The sequence below is a fragment of the Stenella coeruleoalba genome, assembly GCF_951394435.1.
Source record: "Stenella coeruleoalba genome assembly, chromosome: 8".
NCBI classification, from domain to species: domain Eukaryota; kingdom Metazoa; phylum Chordata; class Mammalia; order Artiodactyla; family Delphinidae; genus Stenella; species Stenella coeruleoalba.
The window spans coordinates 110045536-110063750 of NC_137154.1; the positions used below are offsets into that span (position 1 = coordinate 110045536).

The 18215-nt window shown below is 43.8% G+C and overlaps 1 long non-coding RNA gene across 5 annotated transcripts in view; it reads left to right on the forward strand.

The window, feature by feature from the left end:
• The window catches only part of LOC307190093, a 1314632-nt gene that overhangs the window by 1180007 nt on the left and 116410 nt on the right, over positions 1-18215 (forward strand). Inside the window, exon 5 of one of the 5 annotated variants that reach the window (XR_013829379.1) lies at positions 1864-1928. The exons of the other annotated variants lie outside the window; for them this stretch is intronic. This is a non-coding gene — a long non-coding RNA (uncharacterized lncRNA). Of the gene's footprint in view, positions 1-1863; positions 1929-18215 lie in introns of those variants that run through there. 5 annotated transcript variants of the gene reach the window in all.

An 18215-nucleotide genomic window follows, 5' to 3' on the forward strand; every position in this document is an offset into this window, starting at 1 on the left:
CAGGTACATTCTTAGGCGTTTAATATGCGGTGTTGAGTCCATTTTGTTGAGCAAGGAGTAGCTCTTGTCTATTCCATATTTGACTTAAGGAACTTTATCTGTGCTCATTTCAATCTCTGGTTTTATGCAGCACCCCAACTCACCTTTACCCTTAAGCAAGCATAAGTTGGTTTTCTAAATTTGAGAACCTGTTCTGTTTTGGAATTCAGTTCCTGTGTATCCAAGTTTACATTCCGTGTATTAGTGATATCTTATGATGTTTCTTTTTCTGTGTGACTTATTTCAGTTAGAATCATCGTACCTGAATCTACTCATTTTGCTGCTACGGGCCTGATGACATAGATTTCATTGCTGAGTGATACTGCATTGTACGTAAGTACCACAAGTTCTTTATCCATTTTTCACTTTCTGCGATGTTGAACTTGTACTGTAAACGAGGTTCTTGTAAACAGAGCCGTTCCAAACTTTGGGGTGGCTGTGTCTTTTTGATTTTAATTTCCCTAAGCTATAGGACCATAAGTGGCAGTGCCCTAGGCTCTGTTGCTTTGTTTTTTAGATGTTTCAGGAAACACCATACACTTCTCCCGAGTGTCTGTTGGCAATTTACATCCCGCCCATCAGCATAACAAGGCTCCCAGTTCTCAATGGCCTGTTGCCTTTCTGGATTTTACACTTTTTTCAGATGGCCCTTTTGACCGGGGGGAAGTGAGACTTCATTGTAGTGCAGATTTCCTTTGCAAGCTTGCTTGGTTGGCCAAAAAGGGCGTATGCGTTTTTTCCTGAATATATTCAGGAAAAAACGCATACGCCCTTTTTGGCCAAGTGCATCATTGTGGACGTTCTGCCTCTTTTCCTATGCTTTCAATGCAATTCCAGTCTACCTCCTGAAATCGGTTTCCTGCAATTCTGCCCCGCTTTCAAGTCCTCTTGGCAGCCTTACTTCAGTCTATTTTTGGACGATAGCTGTCATTTATAACTCTGCAGGTTTGTGAATTACAGTGCCCCTGAGCTCCTTTCTTCAACTCGCTTTCTTGTGACCTGGCCGCAACACCGCAGGATGGCTTCAGGCCCTAATCTGGTTCCGGCCCGGCATGCTGAGCCTTTGGTTAATTCCTCTTCCTGGTGGGAAATGAGAGTTAAATTTGCCCATCCAGACACCTCCAGCTAGCCTCTCATTGGTTCTCGCTATTCCTGTTCATCTTCCGCAGAAATTGCAAACTGGGCCAAACAGGAGGTTAAAGGGACTGACTCTCCAAGTGGGGAGAGTGTTAGTAAAGCGTCTGGAATGTTGCATCCGAGTACCAGGGGAGGAAAACTGAGACATATTTGAACACGTCTCCCGTTCACATGGTTGATCATACTTGGGTTCCACATGCATGTTTTAGCTGAAGGAAGAATACCTTAAACCTGGGTAGTTGAAACCCGTGGAATGGGTACCATGCAATATGACTTCAAAGGGTCTTCATTTGCTCACCGCACCTCTCCAATCCTATCACTGCTGCGTTTATGCCCCTGTACACATGCTTGATTCTCTTTCGGTGACATAGCAATCCATAGGTTTTAAGATACTTACTAGTCAGGTACATTCTTAGGCGTTTAATATGGGGTGTTGAGTCCAATTTGTTGAGCAAGGAGTAGCTCTTGTCTATTCCATATTTGACTTAAGGAACTTTATCTGTGCTCATTTCAATCTCTGGTTTTATGCAGCACCCCAACTCACCTTTACCCTTAAGCAAGCATGAGTTGGTTTTCTAAATTTGAGACCCTGTTCTGTTCTGTAATTCAGTTCCTGTGTAGCCAAGTTTACATTCCGTGTATTACTGATATCTTATGATGTTTCTTTTTCTGTGTGACTTACTTCAGTTAGAATCATCATACCTGAATCCACTCATTGTGCTGCTAAGGGCCTGATGACACATATTTCATTGCTGAGTGATATTGCTTTGTAAGTAAATACCACAACTTCTTTATCCATTTTTCACTTTCTGCGATGTTGATCTTGTACTGTAAACGAGGTTCTTGTAAACAGAGGCGTCCCAAACTTTGGGGTGGCTGTGTCTTTTTGATTTTAATTTCCCTAAGCTATAGGACCATAAGTGGCAGTGCTCTAGGCTCTGTTGCTTTGTTTTTTAGATGTTTCAGGAAACACCATACACTCCTCCCGAGTGTCTGTTGGCAATTTACATCCCGCCCATCAGCATAACAAGGCTCCCAGTTCTCCATGGCCTGTCCTGCCTTTCTGGATTTTACACTTTTTTCAGATGGCCCTTTTGACCGGGGGGAAGTGAGACTTCATTGTAGTGCAGATTTCCTTTGCAAGCTTGCTTGGTTGGCCAAAAAGGGCGTATGCGTTTTTTTCTGAATATATTCAGGAAAAAACGCATACGCCCTTTTTGGCCAAGTGCATCATTGTGGACGTTCTGCCTCTTTTCCTATGCTTTCAATGCAATTCCAGTCTACCTCCTGAAATCGGTTTCCTGCAATTCTGCCCCGTTTTCAAGTCCTCTTGGCAGCCTTACTTCAGTCTATTTTTGGACGATAGCTGTCATTTATAACTCTGCAGGTTTGTGAATTACAGTGCCCCTGAGCTCCTTTGTTCAACTCGCTTTCTTTTGAGCTGGCCGCAACACCGCAGGATGGCTTCAGGCCCTAATCTGGTTCTGGTACGGCACGCTGAGCCTTTGGTTATTTCCTCTTCCTGGTGGGAAATGAGAGTTAAATTTGCCCGTCCAGACACCTCCAGCTAGCCTCTCATTGGTTCTCGCTATTCCTATTCATCTTCCGCAGAAATTGCAAACGGGGCCAAACAGGAGGTTAAAGGCGCTGACTCTCTAAGTGGGGAGAGTGTTAGTAAAGCGTCTGGAATGTTGCACCCGAGTACCAGGGGAGGAAAACTGAGACATATTTGAACACGTCTCCCGATCACATGGTTGATCATACTCTAGGTTCCACATGCATGTTTTAGCTGAAGGAAGAATACCTTAAACCTGGGTAGTTGAAACCCGTGGAATGGGTACCATGCAATATGACTTCAAAGGGTCTTCATTTGCTCACCGAACCTCTCCAATCCTATCACTGCTGCGTTTATGCCCCTGTACACATGCTTGATTCTCTTTCGGAGACGTAGCAATCCATAGGTTTTAAGATACTTACAAGTCAGGTACATTCTTAGGCGTTTAATATGTGGTGTTGAGTCCATTTCGTTGAGCAAGGAGTAGCTCTTGTCTATTCCATATTTGGGTTAAGGAACTTTATCTGTGCTCATTTCAATCTCTGGTTTTATGCAGCACCCCAACTCACCTTTACCCTTAAGCAAGCATAAGTTGTTTTTCTAAATTTGAGGCCCTGTTCTGTTCTGTAATTCAGTTCCTGTGTAGCCAAGTTTCCATTCCGTGTATTACTGATATCTTATGATGTTTCTTTTTCTGTGTGACTTATTTCAGTTAGAATCATCATACCTGAATCCACTCATTGTGCTGCTAAGGGCCTGATGACATAGATTTCATTGCTGAGTGATATTGCTTTGTAAGTCAATACCACAACTTCTTTATCCATTTTTCACTTTCTGCAATGTTGAACTTGTACTGTAAACGAGGTTCTTGTAAACAGAGCCGTTCCAAACTTTGGGGTGGCTGTGTCTTTTTGATTTTAATTTCCCTAAGCTATAGGACCATAAGTGGAAGTGCCCTAGGCTCTGTTGCTTTGTTTTTTAGATGTTTCAGGAAACACCATACACTTCTCCGGAGTGGTTGTTGGCAATTTACATCCCGCCCATCAGCATAACAAGGCTGCCTGTTCTCCATGGCCTGTCCTGCCTTTCTGGATTTTACACTTTTTTCAGATGGCCCTTTTGACCGGGGGGAAGTGAGACTTCATTGTAGTGCAGATTTCCTTTGCAAGCTTGCTTGGTTGGCCAAAAAGGGCGTATGCGTTTTTTCCTGAATATATTCAGGAAAAAACGCATACGCCCTTTTTGGCCAAGTGCATCATTGTGGACGTTCTGCCTCTTTTCCTATGCTTTCAATGCAATTCCAGTCTACCTCCTGAAATCGGTTTCCTGCAATTCTGCCCCGCTTTCAAGTCCTCTTGGCAGCCTTACTTCAGTCTATTTTTGGACGATAGCTGTCATTTATAACTCTGCAGGTTTGTGAATTACAGTGCCCCTGAGCTCCTTTCTTCAACTCGCTTTCTTTTGAGCTGGCCGCAACACCGCAGGATGGCTTCAGGCCCTAATATGGTTCCGGTACGGCACACTGAGCCTTTGGTTATTTCCTCTTCCTGGTGGGAAATGAGAGTTAAATTTGCCCGTCCAGACACCTCCAGCTAGCCTCTCATTGGTTCTCGCTATTCCTGTTCATCTTCCGCAGAAATTGCAAACTGGGCCAAACAGGAGGTTAAAGGCGCTGACTCTCCAAGTGGGGAGAGTGTTAGTAAAGCGTCTGTAATGTTGCACCCGAGTACCAGGGGAGGAAAACTGAGACATATTTGAACACGTCTCCCGTTCACATGGTTGATCATACTTAGGTTCCACATGCATGTTTTAGCTGAAGGAAGAATACCTTAAACCTGGAGGGTTGAGACTCGTGTAATGGGTACCATGCAATATGACTTCAAAGGGTCTTCATTTGCTCACCGAACCTCTCCAATCCTATCACTGCTCCGTTTAGCCCCTGTACACATGCTTGATTCTCTTTTGGAGACATAGCAATCCATAGGTTTTACGATACTTACTAGTCAGGTACATTCTTAGGCGTTTAATATGCGGTGTTGAGTCCATTTCGTTGAGCAAGGAGTAGCTCTTGTCTATTCCATATTTGACTTAAGGAACTTTATCTGTGCTCATTTCAATCTCTGGTTTTATGCAGCACCCCAACTCACCTTTACCCTTAAGCAAGCATAAGTTGGTTTTCTAAATTTGAGACCCTGTTCTGTTCTGTAATTCAGTTCCTGTGTAGCCAAGTTTACATTCCGTGTATTACTGATATCTTATGATGTTTCTGTTTCTGTGTGACTTATTTCAGTTAGAATCATCATACCTGAATCCACTCATTGTGATGCTAAGGGCCTCATGACATAGATTTCATTGCTGAGTGATATTGCTTTGTAAGTAAATACCACAACTTCTTTATCCATTTTTCACTTTCTGCGATGTTGAACTTGTACTGTAAACGAGGTTCTTGTAAACAGAGGCGTCCCAAACTTTGGGGTGGCTGTGTCTTTTTGATTTTAATTTCCCTAAGCTATAGGACCATAAGTGGCAGTGCCCTAGGCTCTGTTGCTTTGTTTTTTAGATGTTTCAGGAAACACCATACACTTCTCCCGAGTGTCTGTTGGCAATTTACATCCCGCCCATCAGCATAACAAGGCTCCCAGTTCTCCATGGCCTGTCCTGCCTTTCTGGATTTTACACTTTTTTCAGATGGCCCTTTTGACCGGGGGGAAGTGAGACTTCATTGTAGTGCAGATTTCCTTTGCAAGCTTGCTTGGTTGGCCAAAAAGGGCGTATGCGTCTTTTCCTGAATATATTCAGGAAAAAACGCATACGCCCTTTTTGGCCAAGTGCATCATTGTGGACGTTCTGCCTCTTTTCCTATGCTTTCAATGCAATTCCAGTCTACCTCCTGAAATCGGTTTCCTGCAATTCTGCCCCGCTTTCAAGTCCTCTTGGCAGCCTTACTTCAGTCTATTTTTGGACGATAGCTGTCATTTATAACTCTGCAGGTTTGTGAATTACAGTGCCCCTGAGCTCCTTTCTTCAACTCGCTTTCTTGTGACCTGGCCGCAACACCGCAGGATGGCTTCAGGCCCTAATCTGGTTCCGGCACGGAATGCTGAGCCTTTGGTTAATTCCTCTTCCTGGTGGGAAATGAGAGTTAAATTTGCCCGTCCAGACACCTCCAGCTAGCCTCTCATTGGTTCTCGCTATTCCTGTTCATCTTCCGCAGAAATTGCAAACTGGGCCAAACAGGAGGTTAAAGGGACTGACTCTCCAAGTGGGGAGAGTGTTAGTAAAGCGTCTGGAATGTTGCACCCGAGTACCAGGGGAGGAAAACTGAGACATATTTGAACACGTCTCCCGATCACATGGTTGATCATACTCTAGGTTCCACATGCATGTTTTAGCTGAAGGAAGAATACCTTAAACCTGGGTAGTTGAAACCCGTGGAATGGGTACCATGCAATATGACTTCAAAGGGTCTTCATTTGCTCACCGAACCTCTCCAATCCTATCACTGCTGCGTTTATGCCCCTGTACACATGCTTGATTCTCTTTCGGAGACATAGCAATCCATAGGTTTTAAGATACTTACTAGTCAGGTACATTCTTAGGCGTTTAATATGCAGTGTTGAGTCCATTTCGTTGAGCAAGGAGTAGCTCTTGTCTATTCCATATTTGGCTTAAGGAACTTTATCTGTGCTCATTTCAATCTCTGGTTTTATGCAGCACCCCAACTCACCTTTACCCTTAAGCAAGAATAAGGTGGTTTTCTAAATTTGAGACCCTGTTCTGTTCTGTAATTCAGTTCCTGTGTAGCCAAGTTTACATTCCGTGTATTACTGATATCTTATGATGTTTCTTTTTCTGTGTGACTTATTTCAGTTAGAATCATCATACCTGAATCCACTCATTGTGCTGCTAAGGGCCTGATGACACAGATTTCATTGCTGAGTGATATTGCTTTGTAAGTAAATACCACAACTTCTTTCTCCATTTTTCACTTTCTGCGATGTTGAACTTGTACTGTAAACGAGGTTCTTGTAAACAGAGCCGTTCCAAACTTTGGGGTGGCTGTGTCTTTTTGATTTTAATTTCCCTAAGCTATAGGACCATAAGTGGAAGTGCCCTAGGCTCTGTTGCTTTGTTTTTTAGATGTTTCAGGAAACACCATACACTTCTCCCGAGTGTCTGTTGGCAATTTACATCCCGCCCATCAGCATAACAAGGCTCCCAGTTCTCCATGGCCTGTCCTGCCTTTCTGGATTTTACACTTTTTTCAGATGGCCCTTTTGACCGGGGGGAAGTGAGACTTCATTGTAGTGCAGATTTCCTTTGCAAGCTTGCTTGGTTGGCCAAAAAGGGCGTATGCGTTTTTTCCTGAATATATTCAGGAAAAAATGCATACGCCCTTTTTGGCCAAGTGCATCATTGTGGACGTTCTGCCTCTTTTCCTATGCTTTCAATGCAATTCCAGTCTACCTCCTGAAATCGGTTTCCTGCAATTCTGCCCCGCTTTCAAGTCCTCTTGGCAGCCTTACTTCAGTCTATTTTTGGACGATAGCTGTCATTTATAACTCTGCAGGTTTGTGCATTACAGTGCCCCTGAGCTCCTTTCTTCAACTCGCTTTCTTGTGACCTGGCCGCAACACCGCAGGATGGCTTCAGGCCCTAATCTGGTTCCGGCCCGGCATGCTGAGCCTTTGGTTAATTCCTCTTCCTGGTGGGAAATGAGAGTTAAATTTGCCCGTCCAGACATCTCCAGCTAGCCTCTCATTGGTTCTCGCTATTCCTGTTCATCTTCCACAGAAATTGCAAACTGGGCCAAACAGGAGGTTAAAGGGACTGACTCTCCAAGTGGGGAGAGTGTTAGTAAAGCGTCTGGAATGTTGCACCCGAGTACCAGGGGAGGAAAACTGAGACATATTTGAACACATCTCCCGATCACATGGTTGATCATACTCTAGGTTCCACATGCATGTTTTAGCTGAAGGAAGAATACCTTAAACCTGGGTAGTTGAAACCCGTGGAATGGGTACCATGCAATATGACTTCAAAGGGTCTTCATTTGCTCACCGCACCTCTCCAATCCTATCACTGCTGCGTTTATGCCCCTGTACACATGCTTGATTCTCTTTCGGAGACATAGCAATCCATAGGTTTTAAGATACTTACTAGTCAGGTACATTCTTAGGCGTTTAATATGGGGTGTTGAGTCCATTTCGTTGAGCAAGGAGTAGCTCTTGTCTATTCCATATTTGGCTTAAGGAACTTTATCTGTGCTCATTTCAATCTCTGGTTTTATGCAGCACCCCAACTCACCTTTACCCTTAAGCAAGCATAAGTTGGTTTTCTAAATTTGAGACCCTGTTCTGTTCTGTAATTCAGTTCCTGTGTAGCCAAGTTTCCATTCCGTGTATTACTGATATCTTATGATGTTTCTTTTTCTGTGTGACTTATTTCAGTTAGAATCATCATACCTGAATCCACTCATTGTGCTGCTATGGGCCTGATGACACAGATTTCATTGCTGAGTGATATTGCTTTGTAAGTAAATACCACAACTTCTTTATCCATTTTTCACTTTCTGCGATGTTGAACTTGTACTGTAAACGAGGTTCTTGTAAACAGAGCCGTTCCAAACTTTGGGGTGGCTGTGTCTTTTTTATTTTAATTTCCCTAAGCTATAGGACCATAAGTGGAAGTGCCCTAGGCTCTGTTGCTTTGTTTTTTAGATGTTTCAGGAAACACCATACACTTCTCCCAAGTGTCTGTTGGCAATTTACATCCCGCCCATCAGCATAACAAGGCTCCCAGTTCTCAATGGCCTGTTGCCTTTCTGGATTTTACACTTTTTTCAGATGGCCCTTTTGGCCGGGGGGAAGTGAGACTTCATTGTAGTGCAGATTTCCTTTGCAAGCTTGCTTGGTTTGCCAAAAAGGGCGTATGCGTTTTTTCCTGAATATATTCAGGAGAAAACGCATACACCCTTTTTGGCCAAGTGCATCATTGTGGACGTTCTGCCTCTTTTCCTATGCTTTCAATACAATTCCAGTCTACCTCCTGAAATCGGTTTCTTGCAATTCTGCCCCTCTTTCAAGTCCTCTTGGCAGCCTTACTTCAGTCTATTTTTGGACGATAGCTGTCATTTATAACTCTGCAGGTTTGTGAATTACAGTGCCCCTGAGCTCCTTTCTTCAACTCGCTTTCTTGTGACCTGGCCGCAACACCGCAGGATGGCTTCAGGCCCTAATCTGGTTCCGGCCCGGCATGCTGAGCCTTTGGTTAATTCCTCTACCTGGTGGGAAATGAGAGTTAAATTTGCCCGTCCAGACACCTCCAGCTAGCCTCTCATTGGTTCTCGCTATTCCTGTTCATCTTCCGCAGAAATTGCAAACTGGGCCAAACAGGAGGTTAAAGGGACTGACTCTCCAAGTAGGGAGAGTGTTAGTAAAGCGTCTGGAATGTTGCACCCGAGTACCAGGGGAGGAAAACTGAGACATATTTAAACACGTCTCCCGATCACATGGTTGATCATACTCTAGGTTCCACATGCATGTTTTAGCTGAAGGAAGAATACCTTAAACCTGGGTAGTTGAAACCCGTGGAATGGGTACCATGCAATATGACTTCAAAGGGTCTTCATTTGCTCACCGCACCTCTCCAATCCTATCACTGCTGCGTTTATGCCCCTGTACACATGCTTGATTCTCTTTCGGAGACATAGCAGTCCATAGGTTTTAAGATACTTACTAGTCAGTTACATTCTTAGGCGTTTAATATTGGGTGTTGAGTCCATTTCGTTGAGCAAGGAGTAGCTCTTGTCTATTCCATATTTGGCTTAAGGAACTTTATCTGTGCTCATTTCAATCTCTGGTTTTATGCAGCACCCCAACTCACCTTTACCCTTAAGCAAGCATAAGTTGGTTTTCTAAATTTGAGACCCTGTTCTGTTCTGTAATTCAGTTCCTGTGTAGCCAAGTTTCCATTCCGTGTATTACTGATATCTTATGATGTTTCTTTTTCTGTGTGACTTATTTCAGTTAGAATCATCATACCTGAATCCACTCATTGTGCTGCTATGGGCCTGATGACACAGATTTCATTGCTGAGTGATATTGCTTTGTAAGTAAATACCACAACTTCTTTATCCATTTTTCACTTTCTGCGATGTTGAACTTGTACTGTAAACGAGGTTCTTGTAAACAGAGCCGTTCCAAACTTTGGGGTGGCTGTGTCTTTTTTATTTTAATTTCCCTAAGCTATAGGACCATAAGTGGAAGTGCCCTAGGCTCTGTTGCTTTGTTTTTTAGATGTTTCAGGAAACACCATACACTTCTCCCAAGTGTCTGTTGGCAATTTACATCCCGCCCATCAGCATAACAAGGCTCCCAGTTCTCAATGGCCTGTTGCCTTTCTGGATTTTACACTTTTTTCAGATGGCCCTTTTGGCCGGGGGGAAGTGAGACTTCATTGTAGTGCAGATTTCCTTTGCAAGCTTGCTTGGTTGGCCAAAAAGGGCGTATGCGTTTTTTCCTGAATATATTCAGGAGAAAACGCATACACCCTTTTTGGCCAAGTGCATCATTGTGGACGTTCTGCCTCTTTTCCTATGCTTTCAATACAATTCCAGTCTACCTCCTGAAATCGGTTTCTTGCAATTCTGCCCCTCTTTCAAGTCCTCTTGGCAGCCTTACTTCAGTCTATTTTTGGACGATAGCTGTCATTTATAACTCTGCAGGTTTGTGAATTACAGTGCCCCTGAGCTCCTTTCTTCAACTCGCTTTCTTGTGACCTGGCCGCAACACCGCAGGATGGCTTCAGGCCCTAATCTGGTTCCGGCCCGGCATGCTGAGCCTTTGGTTAATTCCTCTACCTGGTGGGAAATGAGAGTTAAATTTGCCCGTCCAGACACCTCCAGCTAGCCTCTCATTGGTTCTCGCTATTCCTGTTCATCTTCCGCAGAAATTGCAAACTGGGCCAAACAGGAGGTTAAAGGGACTGACTCTCCAAGTAGGGAGAGTGTTAGTAAAGCGTCTGGAATGTTGCACCCGAGTACCAGGGGAGGAAAACTGAGACATATTTAAACACGTCTCCCGATCACATGGTTGATCATACTCTAGGTTCCACATGCATGTTTTAGCTGAAGGAAGAATACCTTAAACCTGGGTAGTTGAAACCCGTGGAATGGGTACCATGCAATATGACTTCAAAGGGTCTTCATTTGCTCACCGCACCTCTCCAATCCTATCACTGCTGCGTTTATGCCCCTGTACACATGCTTGATTCTCTTTCGGAGACATAGCAGTCCATAGGTTTTAAGATACTTACTAGTCAGTTACATTCTTAGGCGTTTAATATTGGGTGTTGAGTCCATTTCGTTGAGCAAGGAGTAGCTCTTGTCTATTCCATATTTGGCTTAAGGAACTTTATCTGTGCTCATTTCAATCTCTGGTTTTATGCAGCACCCCAACTCACCTTTACCCTTAAGCAAGAATAAGTTGGTTTTCTAAATTTGAGACCCTGTTCTGTTCTGTAATTCAGTTCCTGTGTAGCCAAGTTTACATTCCGTGTATTACTGATATCTTATGATGTTTCTTTTTCTGTGTGACTTATTTCAGTAAGAATCATCGTACCTGAATCCACTCATTGTGCTGCTAAGGGCCTGATGACACAGATTTCATTGCTGAGTGATATTGCTTTGTAAGTAAATACCACAACTTGTTTATCCATTTTTCACTTTCTGCGATGTTGAACTTGTACTGTAAACGAGGTTCCTGTAAACAGAGCCGTTCCAAACTTTGGGGTGGCTGTGTCTTTTTGATTTTAATTTCCCTAAGCTATAGGACCATAAGTGGAAGTGCCCTAGGCTCTGTTGCTTTGTTTTTTAGATGTTTCAGGAAACACCATACACTTCTCCCAAGTGTCTGTTGGCAATTTACATCCCGCCCATCAGCATAACAAGGCTCCCAGTTCTCAATGGCCTGTTGCCTTTCTGGATTTTACACTTTTTTCAGATGGCCCTTTTGACCGGGGGGAAGTGAGACTTCATTGTAGTGCAGATTTCCTTTGCAAGCTTGCTTGGTTGGCCAAAAAGGGCGTATGCGTTTTTTCCTGAATATATTCAGGAAAAAACGCATACGCCCTTTTTGGCCAAGTGCATCATTGTGGACGTTCTGCCTCTTTTCCTATGCTTTCAATGCAATTCCAGTCTACCTCCTGAAATCGGTTTCCTGCAATTCTGCCCCGCTTTCAAGTCCTCTTGGCAGCCTTACTTCAGTCTATTTTTGGACGATAGCTGTCATTTATAACTCTGCAGGTTTGTGAATTACAGTGCCCCTGAGCTCCTTTCTTCAACTCGCTTTCTTGTGACCTGGCCGCAACACCGCAGGATGGCTTCAGGCCCTAATCTGGTTCCGGACCGGCATGCTGAGCCTTTGGTTAATTCCTCTTCCTGGTGGGAAATGAGAGTTAAATTGGCCCGTCCAGACACCTCCAGCTAGCCTCTCATTGGTTCTCGCTATTCCTGTTCATCTTCCGCAGAAATTGCAAACTGGGCCAAACAGGAGGTTAAAGGGACTGACTCTCGAAGTGCGGAGAGTGTTAGTAAAGCGTCTGGAATGTTGCACCCGAGTACTAGGGGAGGAAAACTGAGACATATTTGAACACGTCTCCCGATCACATGGTTGATCATACTCTAGGTTCCACATGCATGTTTTAGCTGAAGGAAGAATACCTTAAACCTGGGTAGTTGAAACCCGTGGAATGGGTACCATGCAATATGACTTCAAAGGGTCTTCATTTGCTCACCGAACCTCTCCAATCCTATCACTGCTGCGTTTATGCCCCTGTACACATGCTTGATTCTCTTTCAGAGACATAGCAATCCATAGGTTTTAAGATACTTACTAGTCAGGTACATTCTTAGGCGTTTAATATGGGGTGTTGAGTCCATTTCGTTGAGCAAGGAGTAGCTCTTGTCTATTCCATATTTGGCTTAAGGAACTTTATCTGTGCTCATTTCAATCTCTGGTTTTATGCAGCACCCCAACTCACCTTTACCCTTAAGCAAGAAGAAGTTGGTTTTCTAAATTTGAGACCCTGTTCTGTTCTGTAATTCAGTTCCTGTGTAGCCAAGTTTCCATTCCGTGTATTACTGATATCTTATGATGTTTCTTTTTCTGTGTGACTTATTTCAGTTAGAATCATCATACCTGAATCCACTCATTGTGCTGCTAAGGGCCTGATGACACAGATTTCATTGCTGAGTGATATTGCTTTGTAAGTAAATACCACAACTTCTTTATCCATTTTTCACTTTCTGCGATGTTGAACTTGTACTGTAAACGAGGTTCTTGTAAACAGAGCCGTTCCAAACTTTGGGGTGGCTGTGTCTTTTTGATTTTAATTTCCCTAAGCTATAGGACCATAAGTGGCAGTGCCCTAGGCTCTGTTGCTTTGTTTTTTAGATGTTTCAGGAAACACCATACACTTCTCCCGAGTGTCTGTTGGCAATTTACATCCCGCCCATCAGCATAACAAGGCTCCCAGTTCTCAATGGCCTGTTGCCTTTCTGGATTTTACACTTTTTTCAGATGGCCCTTTTGACCGGGGGGAAGTGAGACTTCATTGTAGTGCAGATTTCCTTTGCAAGCTTGCTTGGTTGGCCAAAAAGGGCGTATGCGTTTTTTCCTGAATATATTCAGGAAAAAACGCATACGCCCTTTTTGGCTAAGTGCATCATTGTGGACGTTCTGCCTCTTTTCCTATGCTTTCAATGCAATTCCAGTCTACCTCCTGAAATCGGTTTCCTGCAATTCTGCCCCGCTTTCAAGTCCTCTTGGCAGCCTTACTTCAGTCTATTTTTGGACGATAGCTGTCATTTATAACTCTGCAGGTTTGTGCATTACAGTGCCCCTGAGCTCCTTTCTTCAACTCGCTTTCTTTTGAGCTGGCCGCAACACCGCAGGATGGCTTCAGGCCCTAATCTGGTTCCGGTACGGCACGCTGAGCCTTTGGTTATTTCCTCTTCCTGGTGGGAAATGAGAGTTAAATTTGCCCGTCCAGACACCTCCAGCTAGCCTCTCATTGGTTCTCGCTATTCCTGTTCATCTTCCGCAGAAATTGCAAACTGGGCCAAACAGGAGGTTAAAGGGACTGACTCTCCAAGTAGGGAGAGTGTTAGTAAAGCGTCTGGAATGTTGCACCCGAGTACCAGGGGAGGAAAACTGAGACATATTTGAACACGTCTCCCGATCACATGGTTGATCATACTCTAGGTTCCACATGCATGTTTTAGCTGAAGGAAGAATACCTTAAACCTGGGTAGTTGAAACCCGTGGAATGGGTACCATGCAATATGACTTCAAAGGGTCTTCATTTGCTCACCGCACCTCTCCAATCCTATCACTGCTGCGTTTATGCCCCTGTACACATGCTTGATTCTCTTTCGGAGACATAGCAATCCATAGGTTTTAAGATACTTACTAGTCAGGTACATTCTTAGGCGTTTAATATGGGGTGTTGAGTCCATTTCGTTGAGCAAGGAGTAGCTCTTGTCTATTCCATATTTGGCTTAAGGAACTTTATCTGTGCTCATTTCAATCTCTGGTTTTATGCAGCACCCCAACTCACCTTTACCCTTAAGCAAGCATAAGTTGGTTTTCTAAATTTGAGACCCTGTTCTGTTCTGTAATTCAGTTCCTGTGTAGCCAAGTTTACATTCCGTGTATTACTGATATCTTATGATGTTTCTTTTTCTGTGTGACTTATTTCAGTTAGAATCATCATACCTGAATCCACTCATTGTGCTGCTATGGGCCTGATGACACAGATTTCATTGCTGAGTGATATTGCTTTGTAAGTAAATACCACAACTTCTTTATCCATTTTTCACTTTCTGCGATGTTGAACTTGTACTGTAAACGAGGTTCTTGTAAACAGAGCCGTTCCAAACTTTGGGGTGGCTGTGTCTTTTTGATTTTAATTTCCCTAAGCTATAGGACCATAAGTGGCAGTGCCCTAGGCTCTGTTGCTTTGTTTTTTAGATGTTTCAGGAAACACCATGCACTTCTCCGGAGTGGTTGTTGGCAATTTACATCCCGCCCATCAGCATAACAAGGCTCCCAGTTCTCCATGGCCTGTCCTGCCTTTCTGGATTTTACACTTTTTTCAGATGGCCCTTTTGACCGGGGGGAAGTGAGACTTCATTGTAGTGCAGATTTCCTTTGCAAGCTTGCTTGGTTGGCCAAAAAGGGCGTATGCGTTTTTTCCTGAATATATTCAGGAAAAAACGCATACGCCCTTTTTGGCCAAGTGCATCATTGTGGACGTTCTGCCTCTTTTCCTATGCTTTCAATGCAATTCCAGTCTACCTCCTGAAATCGGTTTCCTGCAATTCTGCCCCGCTTTCAAGTCCTCTTGGCAGCCTTACTTCAGTCTATTTTTGGACGATAGCTGTCATTTATAACTCTGCAGGTTTGTGAATTACAGTGCCCCTGAGCTCCTTTCTTCAACTCGCTTTCTTGTGACCTGGCCGCAACACCGCAGGATGGCTTCAGGCCCTAATCTGGTTCCGGCCCGGCATGCTGAGCCTTTGGTTAATTCCTCTTCCTGGTGGGAAATGAGAGTTAAATTTGCCCGTCCAGACACCTCCAGCTAGCCTCTCATTGGTTCTCACTATTCCTGTTCATCTTCCGCAGAAATTGCAAACTGGGCCAAACAGGAGGTTAAAGGGACTGACTCTCCAAGTAGGGAGAGTGTTAGTAAAGCGTCTGGAATGTTGCACCCGAGTACCAGGGGAGGAAAACTGAGACATATTTAAACACGTCTCCCGATCACATGGTTGATCATACTCTAGGTTCCACATGCATGTTTTAGCTGAAGGAAGAATACCTTAAACCTGGGTAGTTGAAACCCGTGGAATGGGTACCATGCAATATGACTTCAAAGGGTCTTCATTTGCTCACCGCACCTCTCCAATCCTATCACTGCTGCGTTTATGCCCCTGTACACATGCTTGATTCTCTTTCGGAGACATAGCAATCCATAGGTTTTAAGATACTTACTAGTCAGTTACATTCTTAGGCGTTTAATATTGGGTGTTGAGTCCATTTCGTTGAGCAAGGAGTAGCTCTTGTCTATTCCATATTTGGCTTAAGGAACTTTATCTGTGCTCATTTCAATCTCTGGTTTTATGCAGCACCCCAACTCACCTTTACCCTTAAGCAAGAATAAGTTGGTTTTCTAAATTTGAGACCCTGTTCTGTTCTGTAATTCAGTTCCTGTGTAGCCAAGTTTACATTCCGTGTATTACTGATATCTTATGATGTTTCTTTTTCTGTGTGACTTACTTCAGTTACAATCATCCTACCTGAATCCACTCATTGTGCTGCTAAGGGCCTGATGACACAGATTTCATTGCTGACTGATACTGCATTGTACGTAAGTACCACATGTTCTTTATCCATTTTTCACTTTCTGCGATGTTGAACTTGTACTGTAAACGAGGTTCTTGTAAACAGAGCCGTTCCAAACTTTGGGGTGGCTGTGTCTTTTTGATTTTAATTTCCCTAAGCTATAGGACCATAAGTGGAAGTGCCCTAGGCTCTGTTGCTTTGTTTTTTAGATGTTTCAGGAAACACCATACACTTCTCCCAAGTGTCTGTTGGCAATTTACATCCCGCCCATCAGCATAACAAGGCTCCCAATTCTCAATGGCCTGTTGCCTTTCTGGATTTTACACTTTATTCAGATGGCCCTTTTGACCGGGGGGAAGTGAGACTTCATTGTAGTGCAGATTTCCTTTGCAAGCTTGCTTGGTTGGCCAAAAAGGGCGTATGCGTTTTTTCCTGAATATATTCAGGAAAAAACGCATACGCCCTTTTTGGCCAAGTGCATCATTGTGGACGTTCTGCCTCTTTTCCTATGCTTTCAATGCAATTCCCGTCTACCTCCTGAAATCGGTTTCCTGCAATTCTGCCCCGCTTTCAAGTCCTCTTGGCAGCCTTACTTCAGTCTATTTTTGGACGATAGCTGTCATTTATAACTCTGCAGGTTTGTGAATTACAGTGCCCCTGAGCTCCTTTCTTCAACTCGCTTTCTTGTGACCTGGCCGCAACACCGCAGGATGGCTTCAGGCCCTAATCTGGTTCCGGCACGGCACGCTGAGCCTTTGGTTAATGCCGCTTCCTGGTGGGAAATGAGAGTTAAATTTGCCTGTCCAGACACCTCCATGTAGTCTCTCATTGGTTCTCGCTATTCCTGTTCATCTTCCGCAGAAATTGCAAACTGGGCCAAACAGGAGGTTAAAGGGACTGACTCTCCAAGTCGGGAGAGTGTTAGTAAAGCGTCTGGAATGTTGCACCCGAGTACTAGGGGAGGAAAACTGAGACATATTTGAACACGTCTCCCGATCACATGGTTGATCATACTCTAGGTTCCACATGCATGTTTTAGCTGAAGGAAGAATACCTTAAACCTGGGTAGTTGAAACCCGTGGAATGGGTACCATGCAATATGACTTCAAAGGGTCTTCATTTGCTCACCGAACCTCTCCAATCCTATCACTGCTGCGTTTATGCCCCTGTACACATGCTTGATTCTCTTTCGGAGACATAGCAATCCATAGGTTTTAAGATACTTACTAGTCAGGAACATTCTTAGGCGTTTAATATGGGGTGTTGAGTCCATTTCGTTGAGCAAGGAGTAGCTCTTGTCTATTCCATATTTGGCTTAAGGAACTTTATCTGTGCTCATTGCAATCTCTGGTTTTATGCAGCACCCCAACTCACCTTTACCCTTAAGCAAGAATAAGTTAGTTTTCTAAATTTGAGACCCTGTTCTGTTCTGTAATTCAGTTCCTGTGTAGCCAAGTTTACATTCCGTGTATTACTGATAACTTATGATGTTTCTTTTTCTGTGTGACTTATTTCAGTTAGAATCATCATACCTGAATCCACTCATTGTGCTGCTAAGGGCCTGATGACACAGATTTCATTGCTGAGTGATATTGCTTTGTAAGTAAATACCACAACTTCTTTATCCATTTTTCACTTTCTGCGATGTTGAACTTGTACTGTAAACGAGGTTCTTGTAAACAGAGCCGTTCCAAACTTTGGGGTGGCTGTGTCTTTTTGATTTTAATTTCCCTAAGCTATAGGACCATAAGTGGAAGTGCCCTAGGTTCTGTTGCTTTGTTTTTTAGATGTTTCAGGAAACACCATGCACTTCTCCGGAGTGGTTGTTGGCAATTTACATCCCGCCCATCAGCATAACAAGGCTCCCAGTTCTCCATGGCCTGTCCTGCCTTTCTGGATTTTACACTTTTTTCAGATGGCCCTTTTGACTGGGGGAAGTGAGACTTCATTGTAGTGCAGATTTCCTTTGCAAGCTTGCTTGGTTGGCCAAAAAGGGCGTATGCGTTTTTTCCTGAATATATTCAGGAAAAAACGCATACGCCCTTTTTGGCCAAGTGCATCATTGTGGACGTTCTGCCTCT